Consider the following 12,581-nt stretch of genomic DNA (forward strand, 5'->3'; position numbering starts at 1 on the left):
GATATCAAACTATTTGGTTAGGACATTGAAGGCGGAATAAACTCTATTAGGAACAGGAAAGTTTTAAATTAAATGCATTTTGGAAGTGTGAAATTTTGACAGCAAGAAGAAGAGGCTTTATCTCCTATTGATAGGGGCAATGATATGAGGTAATCCACAAAGTGCATGAAAAGTAAAACAGGTTACCAAAAAAAAAAAGTCTACTTCTATCCTTGCCTCATAATGGCTCTTTCAAAAATATGATAGCAGGAGGCAGGGAGGAAGCAAAAAATGCAAGTTAAGGAGATTATAAAATAAACACCAAACCCAAATGTTGTTTAGTAAAGAAAATACTTACAATTCATTGTCCTGGCTTGAGCTAAATGCAGATGTATTAACACAATAAAGTTTTAAAATATTTACTTAAAGAATCTCTTATAAATTTTTAAAGAAGTATATTTTTCCATGATTTATATTTAACACACACTGATCAATCTATTCTATCCACATACTTAATAGAAGTTATCACAGTGTAACCTACAATCAGAATGGTAAGAGAGAAGTACCTTGCTAGACTATTGTTTTCTGGTACAATTCCACTTTTGTGTTGAATGAAATACTTGAAAGAGTCTGAACAGCAAATTGTTTTTAAAAACCTGTGCTCATATTTGTATACAAAAATATATACATTTATGCATTTAATGTGTGTCTACATGCATATGTAAATATTTATTTGTAGATGATGATATATATTATATATGTTATAAGGGATCTTATTACAATAAAAAAAGCTTACTCTCATTTACTGTTCACTCTAGTTATTGTCTTACCCAGGAAGATGGGCAAAAAGTTTAAATCAGGAACAACTAAACAGAACTGGGTAGATAAAAAATAAATGCTGCATTTATAAATTCTGTTTTGAAATATACTTTTCCTTTCTGAAATCAGAAAATATTTTGTTGACTTTCCTTGTCTGTTTTATGACCACTGCTTATCTTGATTCTTATCTACAAGAGTATTTCTATGAAGCACACAATGGACATCCAGCTATTTTTGGTTTATTTTGACCACTGTAGGTCCAGCAGGGAAAGTTGCATAAAATGGAAAGAACACTGGTTTTGGAATTAGACTATCTGGAAATAAAATTCCAAGTGGAACAATTATTAGCTGTGTAATATTTGCAAGTTATTTAAAATACATGAACTTCAGTTCTCCTTATATGAAATGGTAATACTCTGTAGATTCAATTATTATTGTTAGAATTCTCCAAGTACGTGGAAGGAAAAAAAAGGAAAAAAAAAACATCATTTTTCAGACAGATGATGTTTAATAAATATCCACTGACCAAAATCCAAACTAAGTAACTATTTGTAAAAGATGTTGAACTTTAACTGCCTAGGTGGCTGTTTCCATTTATCAAAGTGTTAGAAAGCTTTTCATAAGGTCTGTTGTGAAGATCTGATGTACTGTATTCTCTTATTCCCCTTGTAGGTGTCTGTCTCTAGTGGCCTGAATGTAGTGTCAGACACACTGCTCTCTTCATGCCTCATCAATCTCACAATTCTATATTCACCCTAAAACAGGAATTTCATTGGGTTGCTCTTTTCTTTGCTACTTTCCCCTATTGGCAAATTACTTTTAACTCTCACTTTTTATTAAAAATCTTAAATCAGATGCATGATTCCCTATTGCTCTATACCAGGACCTCAGCAGGGCTGCTATCTAGAGTCTAAATGAAGATTGAACAGTTTAACAAACATTATTAAGAACTTCACGTTTAAAACCACTCTTAGGAATACAGTGGCAGAAATGCTTTGGCAACATGATATAAAACAAAAACAATGTTGGAATAAATGTAGAAAAACAAAACTTTAAGATCAAAAGCGCCCCCTTATAACAAACTAGGTAAAAACAAAACTGGAAGAGAATAGAGACTGGGGATAAAAAGGTTTTTTAAAAGGCAAACAGAAATAAAAGAAAATTTGAAACTGCTAAATAGCAAATGGCTTTTTAGAAATGCACTCTCTGAGGATACGTTTATGTGCATTCTCTGCCAAACTTCAGAAGCACAGCATACTTTTTTACGCTTTTGAAGTAAGACCAGTGTTCAGGAATGGTTAGAATGTGGCCACAAGCAAAACTGCCACTTTGTTGTTGGTTAAAAAAAAAAACCAAAAAACAAAAAACTGTAGGAGACCACAAAAGTGCATTAAAGTAGTTGGGAAAGTTTTTGTAACTGAAAAATTTTATAGTGGTTCCCTTGGCCCCACTCTACTGTAGCAAAAGGCGTAAGCAATTAAATATGATAACTTGTACTGTAGTCATAGAGGCCAAGGATACAATTTTAAATTATTAAAACAAAACACATATGGGTCAAAATTACACCTTGCTAGCAGTCTTGATGAAACTTCTTCCTACTTTCCGCTAAAATGCCTTTGAGGGTTCTAGAAAAGGTGGACACAAAAGCATCATAGAAATATAAGTATGACAGTCTTCCTGGAAAGAAGTCCCGGAAAGAACACAGGCCTACGAAATTTAATAGGAAAATATCAAAGGTGAGACCTCTGAAATACATATCCAGAAGCAGAGGAACTTTGACCATTGGAAAGTTGCAGGGAAGATTTTTGGATCAGGCACATTTACACAACACATATTGAGGATGTACTATGTGCCAGGCACTGCGTAGACACTGGAATGGAACAGCTGATGTCCCTGTTCTGAGACAGCTGGCATTCTTGTGAAGGGTGGCAGGAAATAAATAGATTGATCTTGAGTCAGTGCCTTGAGGAAACATCAAACAAGAGGAGTAGATACAGCTGGTCCAGTGAGAGTCATTTAATCCCTCAAATATTGCTCCAGAACCCAATTTGCTCCTTGGTCACTGATTCTTAACTTGGAAATCTTTAGTGTTTGTCCATGTAACATCGTCCTTATTTTCGAAGCAGTGCTCTCCTAAGCCTGACTTGCAGAGATCTCTGTCCTCTGTTGTCCATCAAAATCCCATTCTTTTTGTTTTCCATATGTTAATAAAAACTTCATGTCCTCTAACACCCCTGCCCCAGGCAGCAGATGTATTGTTCCTCTAATGGAGAGTGGAGGAGGGGAGAGGCTGGGGAGAGAGGGAGCTTACATGTCCCATTTACTCTCTGATACACAACGAGAGCTGATTGCTATGGTCTTACTCTTTAAGTTTCAATACAAAGTTATAAAAAAAAAAGCCAAAAACTAAAAAATATATTTCCTCTATAATCAAATTAAACTGCTTGAATATTAAAATTTCATGTCTATTTCACAGACATTTGCTTTTCTTTCTGAAAGTAAAGCAAAAGACAAACATTGGATGTGGTCTCCTACAAGTTTTCCCAAAAAACTACACTTGTAAAATATTTTAAATAAAAAATTAAAGCCCTGCAAAAATCTAAGGCCTTGTAATCTACATATTGACAGATAGAACTATTAAATAAACACATGATATAATATTAAAGCTTGATAAGAGTGAAAATAAATAAAACAAAATGTTTTCATTTTAGAGCTTAAATGCTCAAAATGCATCGTCTAATTTTTAACTTGACTATTCCTATTTTTGACACTTATAAAACCCCATACTGTTGACTGGAAGTGCGATTTAATACAATATTTTGAGAAAGCAAAATCATTCAAATTATTTATTCCTTTGATACTATATTTCTGTTTTTTATTTTTTCTAAAATAAGTATTTTAAAAAGAAAAATAAAAAACAAATATATAAAGATATTTGTCACTATATCTGTAAGAATAACAATTATATAGCTTAAATATTTAATAACAAGAGAATTGTTAGGTAAAACATTCCATGATGTTTCACTTCATTGAATAATAAGTAGCCATTAAAATAATTATTGAGACTATACAGTAAAACATGGAAAATGTTTATAATACATTAACATCCCAAATTAACTATATATGTATGCACATAAATTTTAGGTGAACATGATGCATAAAAACAAAGAGTAAAGGATAAAAATGTAAAATTAATTTGAATTCCAAGAGTAGCAGCGTTATGGGTGACTTTTCATTCAATTATTGCCTGTTATTCCTGTTACTGTATCCTCATAATGTTTGTATAATTATACTTCATTAAAATGATAAAACAAATGTAAATTTATTCTAGCTTCAGGGTCTTTGCTCACTATTTTCTCTCTTGGAATCCTCATTCCCCAGATATCCATATAGCTTTCTTGTTCATTTTTTTCAGATCTTTATTCAAATGCCATCTTCTTATTGGGTCCTACCCAGGCCACCCTGTTTGCAATTGCAAATCTTGCTATCTGCCAACTGTTTTGACGTCCAATTTCCATTCTAAAGTTTCTCCTAAACACTTACTACTATGTAATATATAATCTCTTTCACTTGTTCATCTGATTAATTTTCTATCTTCCACACAAGAATACAAGATAAAATCCATACTTCTTAACCGAGAAAACAGGGCTCTTCATGATTTGATCTGTCTACCCCTCCAGCTACACCCCTCCTTAAAACATTTCTTACATCCTCCACTCTGGTCACATATTATTGGAAAGTTTCAAAAAATGATATAGATTGAATGCAGGGATAGATGGATAGATATTTGATAGAATATGTGTAATAAGATGTTAATGGTTGAATCCACTTGCTAAATATGCATTTGCTCTATTTTTTTATCAGCTTTGTAAGTTTGAAATTTTTCATGTGAAATGCTGGGGAAAATCCTATCAAACAAGTAAATGTCATGTGGGGATTTTTTTTAACCTAATTTGAACACATGAACTATAGTGATACTGTTTGAGATAAACCAGGGAAATATGAACATTGATGTGGTATCAGTTAATATTAAGTAAACAGTGCTATTAGCTTTTTAAGGCATGATAATTTAATAGGTATTGTCATTCTTTTAAGCACTCTTATTTTAGACAAAGATAATGAATTTTTTAATTGGTAACATGCTATTGGGTCTAGGATTTTTCTTGAAATAAAAAAGCAAAGGTTGAGGGAAGAATACAGGTAAAAAATATGAGTATGGAGCTGTATGATGGGTATCTAGGGGTTTAACATGCTATTTTGTGTTCATTTGAAAGTTTCCACAATAAATGTTTAAACAGTACACTGCTTTTCTTTTTCATTTATCATACCATATGGAATCATATTTAATCTCTTTTACCCGATCACACGTACAACAATTATTGCACCTCCCAGTTCCTAGCATAGTGCTCAGAACCATGAAGTAGATATTCAATGAATATTTGTCAATTATTAAATTTGAAATAATGTACAAATATTAAATTTCTAGGAAAATTATTTTAAAAAATTATTACTCTCATTATGTAACACAGATGAAAGTCAACTTTGATAACTAAGACTATCTAGCTATTTACAATCCTTAGGATTGTATGTGAGTGTAAATAGTATGTTAAGAACAATTACATAAGGTTCTTCTAGTCCACTACTTTTTCTAATGGTCCTCACTTTACTTCATAACCACTGTGTTAGCTTTCACAACATCCTTAATTATAACCAATTAAGTAGTTGTCTATAATTCTCTTGATATAATTAATTTTTTCTCATGTTTTGCTCTTCTTCCCACCTGCTAGCTAAGTGGTTAATGCATTGTTGAGGACGTTGCAAAAGTCAGAGTTAACAGAACTGTAGAGTCCTTTGCTCAAAATCTACAAATGAACAACTGTCCCTCTACTTCCTAGATCTTAAGCAGGTGCCAAAGTTCATAGGAAATATAATTATGTTTACTCTTATAACATTGGCTTCCTGATAGAGAGTTGCTGCTACAGGAACAGGTTAAATAGTGTGTCTTTATGATACATCTGATTCTTTATACTCTCTGAGTTTGGATATACCTTCTGCCCAGTACATAACTGAAGCTTGGAAAGAATTCAGGCCTGAATAGCTCTAGGGAAGCAAATATAAAGCAGATTGTGCAACTGTGTCATCTCTAATGCTATTGCACAAGCAAATTACATTAGTAAGCCATAAGCTACCTGAAGTATACAGTTGGTTGGCAGAAGAAACGGACTTTTTTCAGAACCAAAGACAGTGCATAAACCTTGTGTGCCTGTGTGGTTAGAATGAAAAATTCTAATATTAATGTTTTTGGAGAAAATAAATTTGTTTAAATCTCTTGTGTAACAAACAAATTTACAACCTGTAATATTTCCTGCAAAGTATGTCATTTCACTTTTAATTACACATTTCATCATTTGTCTCAGACGTGCAATTTTCTGAAACATATAACTTTAGTCCCTCAAAGTAAATCAGGAATTAACTTCATAGTGCTGCAAACTAGAAATTATTGAACCAGATGATTAATGAACAACAAGTAGTGAAAGTCAACAGAAAACCTTTATGACCTTCCTTATATTCAGAGGAATGATTTTGAAATGAGTTCTACCCTGAGGACCTTTATAAATCTCTAGTGAACAAACAATTGAGATTTTCATTTGATTGCTGGCACTTTTTAGAGACTTATGGAATGAAATGTGTTGTCTGTTCTCTCAACTGAACAATTCATAAAAATGCTCTTTTTACTATGCCCCCTCCAGAAAAAAAAAAAAAAAACCACCAGAAAGATGAGCTATATGTTTTTAGCAAATTGCAACTGGGAAAAAATCATCTCTGTTCTGAAAATCATAACTCTTTCATCTACACCTTCAAATAACAATATTTAATATCCAGAGTATAAATACATTATTATATGCTATTATATTATTCTCATTCTATGAATGGAACTTGTCATCTATATACCCACAAAATTTAAAAATTTATCCCATTCATCATTTGGCTCTTGTCAAATGCCCAAATATTTTGGATCAAGCAAGAAAATATCAATATGATTGATGAAACTTGTATTTGTAATCAATGTTTGGCATTTTATAAATACAACTATATGTGATATTATCCTTATTGTACATACACATCATGTATAATTCATGTCTTTGTACCATGCATATATGCAAAGACATGAATACTTGCATTTAGGTTAAATACAATTTAAAGAAAAATTATTTTTTCTTACAGAGATAAAGTAATTTAATTTTCATTCAATTTAATATAAGCAAGAACATAAAGGCAATCTGAATGGAAGGAGGAAATTCTGTCACTATGTGTATTTGTGAGAATAAAAAAATATTATAATACATTAAACTTCACGTGCTTAAAGATGACAAACTCTTGATGACTGGCTTTGCAAACTTAGGAATATGACTATGTTAATTTTGACAATAAATACAGGAGATGTGGTTAAGAATTTTTTTGATGGGGAGGAAGAATATTTGCTTTTGTATTATATTATTACATAGATTATTTATTCCCCAGGTTTCAAAGACTTTGAAACCACTGGTAGAAACCATTGATAGATGGACATTAATTCATTCATTAGTTTATCAACAACAACAAAAAAGAATTCACACAAACAAGGCTGTAGCATCTCAGCCTTTAAATCTACGACGAATGCATAAAGGAGATTGTGATCACTAGAGTAAGATTCTTATCTGGAACTGTGACACTGGATGGAGCAAATTTCAAACTTATTTAAGGAGAGTTCAGAAGTATGAGTCCAGTCTGTCACTTTCCTATCATAATTTCAAACTGAGATTAAGGATTCAATTTCCTTTGAAGTAAGAGAAGGCATCAAGTTTGGATCATGTTTTCAAGAAAGCAAAATCAGAAAAGGGAAGGAACATGGCATTACAGAACACACACCAAAAAATGGACAATATTGCTTTCTAACATCTAGAAAGTAATAAATATTATACTTATTTATTAATGAAGTACAGTTAATTTACAATATTATACTAGTTTCTGGTATATAACAGTGATTCAACATTTCTACAGATTATATTCTATTTAAAATTATTACACAATAATGGCTATATTTCCCTGTCCTGTACAATATATCCTTGTTGCTTATTTATTGTATACATAGTAGTTTGTGTCCCTTAATTCCATACACCTATCTCACCTCTCCTCCACTGCCTTCTCCCCACTGGTAACCACTAGTTTGCTCCCGATATCTGTGAGTCTGTTTCTGTTTTGTTATATACATTTATTTTGCTTTATTTTTTAAATTCCACATATAAGTGATAACAAAGAGTATTTGTCTTTCTCTATCTAACTTATTTCACTATACTCTCTAGGTCCATCTATGTTGCAAATGGGAGAACTTCATTCTTTTTTATGGCCGAGTAGTAGCCCACTGTATGTATATACCACATCTTCTTTATCCATTCATCTGTTGATGGGCACTTAGGTTGCTTCTATATCTTGGCCATCATAAATAATGCTACTATGAATATTGAGGTTCATGTAGCTTTTCAAATTAGTGTTTTGTTTTCTTCACATATATATATAACAGTGGAATTTTTGGATAATATAGTAGTTCTATTTTAGTTTTTTGAGATCTCCATATTGTTTTCTGTAGTGGCTGCAACAATTTACAATCCTGCCAACAGTGTACGAGGGTTCCCTTTTCTCCACATCTTCTCCAGCACTTGTAATTTGTAGACTTTTTGATGACAGTCATTTTGGTAGGTGTAAGGTGGTATCTCATTGTCTTCTGATTTGCATTTCTCTGATTATTTGTGATGTTGAGCATTTTTTCATGTGCCCATTGGTCATCTGTATATCTTCTTTGGAAAAATGTCTATTCACATTTTCAGCCCATTTAAAAAAATATATGGAATGCTTCATAAATTTGCATGTCATCCTAGGGCGGGGGGTCATGCTAATCTTCTCTGTATTTTTCCAAGTTTAGTTAGTATATGTGCTGCCAAAGCAAGCACTCTTCTGCTCATTTTTTAAGTCGGGTGTTTGTCTTTTTGATATTGAGTTGTACAAGCTGTTTACATTTTTTGGATTTTAAACTCTTATTGGTCATATCTTTTGCAAATATTTTCTCCCATTCAGCACGTTGTCTTTTTGTTTAAAATATTGTTTAAATGGATTAATATTATTTTTCAAAGCTATCATTTTATTACAGATATATCTGTAAATATAAGCTATAATATCTATATTGTGACTTGACTAAGAGCAATTTGTAAGTCTTAAGTCTTTCTAAACATGAAATTGTTTAATTTCTGTGATTAATTATATTGACTAAGTCATCATTAAAGTAAATGTGAAAACACTTTAAAGAAGCTTGCAATGTAAAAAAAAAAAAGTGCTTTAACCTTGTAACCTAGCAGCTTTTTGCTTTCTGTCTGAGCTGGTATTTTCAAAACTTGAAAAAATGTTGAAAGATGTAAAGGATGACAGAGAGAGAGAGAAAGAGAATGAATTAGTTACAGAAGAATGCAAGAAAGAAGTATAGAGTGCCTGAAGGCAATGTTGTTATATCATTTCTGGTTCGGTATCATACTTTTCAATGCCTTTCCATCTCTAAGGGACCATGACTTTCTCAATTCTTGATGGCACCATTAAACAGCTGTGCAACATTCATTCTAGAACAAAAACGCTCAGGCAGGAACACTGGAATTAACTGTGGAGAATACAAATTAGCTAACAGATTTATTCCTCATACTGACATAATAAACAAATATTGATGGCTTCCTGTGGTGTAATACATTCTTATTCATTGCTTCACAATTCACTCAGAGTTTCTTCATTTTCTCTTCAATGCTTCTAAATGGGTGATTCATCCTATACCTCTTGAAATATCAGTCTGTTTACCCTCTTCATATAGCTAACAGACTGTGTATCATTAAAGTGGCTCTGTGATGGCTTTCACTATAGATTGTTGTTCTCTTTCAACTTATTTGCTTTTTTTTTCTTTTTAAACTTCAAAAAAAGAGAGGAAAATAAATGGTATCTTTTTATTTAGGAATAATGTTTTGATTGTACATAGTGGTGTTATGTTTTTAATAAATTCCAGCTTTCCAAATATATTTAGCATAACTAAAATATGAATTATTCAAAGTAAAAATCCATAACCAAAATAAGTACCTCTTCCTCCTTTTTTTACATAACCATTCTCCATCTGTATCATCAATTTGAATGGAAATCTTAAGAACTCTGTCCATCTTTCTATTAAGAGCAATGCTGGGATTGAGAAAATGCTACTATTCTCCTTAGGATATATTTTTTTTTAGTATGAATGAAGTTTCCACATTTCTACATTATGTAAAAGACTCAGCACTAGAAATATGTTTCACACTGGTCATACCTGATTCTATTTTATAGTTTACTAAAGTCAAAACTACTCTTTTGAACATTGTTAGGCACAACATATAGGGATAAAAGGACACCAAAAAAGGGATAAAGTTACATATTCCAAATTGTAGAATATACCATAGTAAGCAACAACACAAAACTTAGACTGTACACACATAAATTTTGCTAGGTACATGCTAGCTGTATTTTAGAATCCTGAATACAGGCATCTTGAAATGGAAAACCCAACTCTCATGCCATTCTTTATAGGCTGCTTTTTTGTTGAACATACGTTAATGCCATTGTTTGCTATTAAATTAGTATTCTTTATGGATTCCACACTGGGAATCACAAGCAAATCTGTCCATTAATGATAATGGACACTGAATATAAATAACTGCATTCATAATGTAATGCATCCCTTAGTAGTGTTTATACTACTGTATTATCAAAAAATCACATTCTACAGCATTACTAGGTCTAAATTCTTATTAAAATGTGTTTTTGCCTTGGGGGAAAAATGACAAGATTAGACCTGAGATAGTAAAGGGCATGTCAGTCACAATTTAGTTGGAACTCATAAAGTTCCTATAATTATATAAGCAAGGACTTTACAAAGCACTGTACTTGCTTGCAATACAGTATTCTCCTCACTGCAATACCAGGATTTCAGCTTGATGATGCAGGAACATCCCATTGAGCTCCGTAAATATAGAAGTTACATTGGAATGACATATATTATTAACTGTTTATTGATAACATGACACAGAAAAAAATCAATTACAATCTCTTTGGAAGGAAGTTATCGACATGTCTGAATCCAAATGCCTATATATCCCCTGTCATTTATGCCAAGGAAATAACAATAAATAATAAGATAATTGATATAATATTTACGTAGGTAATAGTTTTGTAATAATCTAAATGTGGCATCTGAAATGATTTAATACCAAATATCCAAGACCAACATTGAGGGGACAACTATGCTCTGAGGATTGATAAGTGGTGTAATGAAAAGAACTAGATTTTGACTCAGATATCCTGGGCATATAAACCAGATCTGCTGCATACTATACTGTTTGAGCTTAGGCAAGTCATACAACCTTTCTGAGCTCTGCAATTTTAACAATTATAAAGTGCAAAATAGAATAATTCACAGGGTCATTATATAAAGAATATATATGAAGCCCATTGCAAACCATACATACATATGTTGTTAGACAGAATTTTGGCACAGATACATCTAATCTTTGACACCTTTCTCACATTCCCCATTAACATACATTTCTTCCTTTCTATAAAATCAATCCTCCCTTTCATGTCAGTAATAGATTTACGAAAAGCAAATGAGTATGTCATTTTAGCATCACAGAGCATTGTATACCACACAGAAATACTGTTTAACAACATCTTATTGGCTTAATTATTTAACCTCTCTTCACCTCAATTTCCTTGTATATAAATCATGAGAAAAAAATCATCACTTATGGTTGTTGAATAGACTAAAACTAATATGCCATGATTACAAAGTAACTCCCAAATAATTCGTAGTTATCATAATTTTGTGCCATATTCTTGCTGAAAACTGATCGCTGTTAAAATACATTAATGATTTCATGTTTGATGTATCATCCATCATGTTTGCATTCAAGGCATAGCAGCTATCAAGATTAATTTTTTGTATGACCTCATTCTTTTAAATATAATCCTGATCATAGCAACTGATGTTGTCAGATATAGGTTGTGCTTCTAACAATTCCAACCTCATCTCCTATAGTCTAGGTATCCTGTGGGACAGGTACTAGACTATCTAACTGCTACACATTTAAAGGTTGACAGGTTCTACATATCTGCTAAATAATGTGCGGTTTTGCTACTATATTGCATACTGTCATAATTATCCTCTCTAAACACACACACACACACACACACACACACACTTTGTAAGACATGAATAAAGATTACAGCACTTACAAACTGCATTCACATCAATAATTTGATTGCCCTTAAAACAACTCTATTTTACAGATGAAGAAACTAATGCCCAGAGGTATTAACTAATTTGCTTAAGTCACAGAACAAGATACAGGAACCAAATTATTTATCATTTAATTTTCCTGCAATCTGTTAAATATGTTACTAAAGCTTTTGAAAGATCCTCAAGATTTCAGATAGATAGATAGATAGATAGATAGATAGATAGACAGACAGATAGATAGATAGATAGATAAAGATACTCCTTGAACTTCCCAGGCATACAGCAGCATCAGGACTTCTATACTTGCTGTTTTCTATACTTTGTTCTTTCCCCAGATACCTACATGACTCACTTCTTCACCTCTTTCCTGTCTTTCTTCCATAATGTTAACACCTTATTAAGGTATTCCATGAACACCCTACTTAAAATTGCATCTCCATTATTGCCTTTC

General features: G+C 32.1%; 1 non-coding gene across 1 annotated transcript; it reads right to left on the reverse strand.

Moving 5' to 3' along the window:
- Positions 1 to 8,674: 8,674 nt before the first annotated feature.
- On the reverse strand, positions 8,675 to 8,786 carry LOC116657344. Its single transcript, XR_004312465.1, has one exon. It is a non-coding gene; the product is annotated as a U6 spliceosomal RNA (small nuclear RNA).
- Positions 8,787 to 12,581: the final 3,795 nt, after the last annotated feature.

Source organism: Camelus ferus, chromosome 17 (genome assembly GCF_009834535.1).
Source record: "Camelus ferus isolate YT-003-E chromosome 17, BCGSAC_Cfer_1.0, whole genome shotgun sequence".
NCBI lineage: Eukaryota > Metazoa > Chordata > Mammalia > Artiodactyla > Camelidae > Camelus > Camelus ferus.